The sequence below is a fragment of the Colossoma macropomum genome, unplaced genomic scaffold, assembly GCF_904425465.1.
Source record: "Colossoma macropomum unplaced genomic scaffold, Colossoma_macropomum, whole genome shotgun sequence".
Taxonomy (NCBI): Eukaryota; Metazoa; Chordata; class Actinopteri; order Characiformes; family Serrasalmidae; genus Colossoma; species Colossoma macropomum.
This window is the reverse complement of record NW_023494810.1, coordinates 33,179,264-33,181,354: the sequence shown is the minus strand read 5'-3', so window position 1 is coordinate 33,181,354 and position 2,091 is coordinate 33,179,264. Positions and strand designations below refer to the sequence as shown.

At 35.4% G+C, this 2,091-nt stretch overlaps 1 protein-coding gene across 2 annotated transcripts in view; it reads right to left on the bottom strand.

The window, feature by feature from the left end:
* LOC118799443 (aminoacylase-1-like) overlaps positions 1 to 1,290 on the bottom strand; it is a 25,956-nt gene extending 24,666 nt beyond the window's left edge. The window contains exon 1 of one of the 2 annotated variants that reach the window (XM_036559312.1): positions 1,190 to 1,290. The gene's annotated coding sequence lies outside the window, so the exon portion shown is untranslated. Of the gene's footprint in view, positions 1 to 1,065; positions 1,157 to 1,189 lie in introns of those variants that run through there. The other variant, XM_036559313.1, reaches the window with a different exon arrangement.
* Between the last annotated feature and the right edge of the window lie 801 nt (positions 1,291 to 2,091).

The following is a 2,091-nucleotide window of genomic DNA, read 5'->3' as shown; positions in this document are numbered from 1 at the left end:
AACCACAAGTCAGTCAGATGAAAGCTAGCCTACACACTAAAAAATATGGTTCTTCAAGGGTTCTTTAGTACAGGCAAGTAGAACTATGAGGTCTGTATAGAACCATTTCGCGCTTAATTGTTTTTGCATGGTGAAATGGTTCTTCAGACTGACGGAGAATGTGTCATATATGGCTCTATACATAGAACAATTTTCAAAAAGGTTCTACAGCACCAAAAACTGTTCCTCTATTGTTAGAAGCTTGACATCAGAACAACAGCAGAACCCATTTTGGTGCTATGTAGAATCATTTGCAACACATTTTGCATCAGTATGAAGAACCATTTGACTAAAAAGATCCATCTGAGCATGAAATGGCTCCATGTAGAACTACAGAACCACTCCCTTTACTAAAGAACCCTAACAAATAGGGTTCTATACAGTACCAAAAAGTTTCTAAAGCCTGTAATAAGTAAGTTATAAGAAACTTATTTTTTGGTGCTATATAGAACCGTTTTTTAAGAAGTTCTCTTTAAAAGAACCACATACAGCAGGTTTCCCATCATAGAGGAGGACAATTCAACCATGCAAAGAACCACAGTGGTTTTATAGTACATAGTACCGTGAGAACTCGAACATGTTTAAGTTCTCAAGGTTCTATATATGACCACTGCCTTTGTTAAACAACCTCTAAAGAACCATCTTTTACGGTGTGCATGACGAGCCCACCTTCTCGGAGTGCAGGTGGGGGTGCGGGTTTCACACGAGCCTTATTTTTAGCTGATGTTGCTCGCGCAAACCGAAATGTAGACTTATTCTACATTCCGTTCCACCTTAAAAGGTGCAGCATTAAATTACATTTAAGCTATTTAAGGTGGAACAGGATATTCGGATAATAATGACAGCGCGGTGGAAGTGAAATAAAGCACCCAGAGCGCGGAGAGAGGGAGGTTTACTAGTTTTGCCGGTTATTTCTTTTATAAAAACGCGACTCTTAGCGCGGCTTCAGGCTCCGCGGAGCTTCAGGCATTATAGCTTTAGCATCTTTTGCCTCCAGCAACATTAAACCGCTCCACCGCGACCTGCCTGCGGTGCAGCGCTGATTCCACCTCCACTGGGACGGTCAGAGTCAAGATTAACCACTTCAAACAGTCATAAAGCCACAAGGCTCCGTCAGAAACCCTGAGAGACGGGACGAAAAGCCACTCACCTCCGTCCAGCTCCTCAGTCCAAAACTTCAGACCAGCTATTTAACAACAGCTGCCATGTCGCAGCCAGCAGACATCGCAGTCGATCGACGAGTCATCGAGGCGTAGGGATTGTATATGTAAACCCATTCCCGCCGTTTGAAATAATAAAAACAAATATCCAGCGCCTAATTCTTTTTTCATTCTTAATCGAATTGCTTTGTCATTTTTTTTTTGCAGTACTACGTCATTATTTTGAGATGCTATTTCAGTATTTTGAGATATCATTTCATTATTTTGAGATGCTAATTTATTATTTTGAGGTGCTAAGTCATTATTTTGGAATACTATCTTTATTTCAAGATGCTAATTTATTATTTCAAGATGCTAATTTATTATTTCAAGATGCTAATTCATTATTTTGAAATACTATCTTATTTTGAGATGCTAATTCGTTATTTTGAGATGTTAAGTCATTATTTTGAAATACTAATCTTATTATTTTGAGATATTATTTCATTATTTTGAGATACTAATTCATTATTTTGAAATACTATCTTATTATTTTGAGATATTATTTATTATTTTGAGATGCTAATTTATTATTTTGAGGTGCTAAGTCATTATTTTGGAATACTATCTTATTATTTTGAGATATTATCTCATTATTTTGAGGTGCTAAGTCATTATTTTGGAATACTATCTTATTATTTTGAGATATTATCTCATTATTTCAAGATGCTAATTCATTATTTTGAAATACTATCTTGTTTTGAGATGCTAATTTATTATTTTGAGGTGCTAGGTCATTATTTTGAAATACTATAATATTTTTTTGAGATATTATTTCATTATTTTGAGATACTAATTCATTATTTTGAGGTGCTAAGTCATTATTTGGAATACTATCTTATTATTTTGAGAT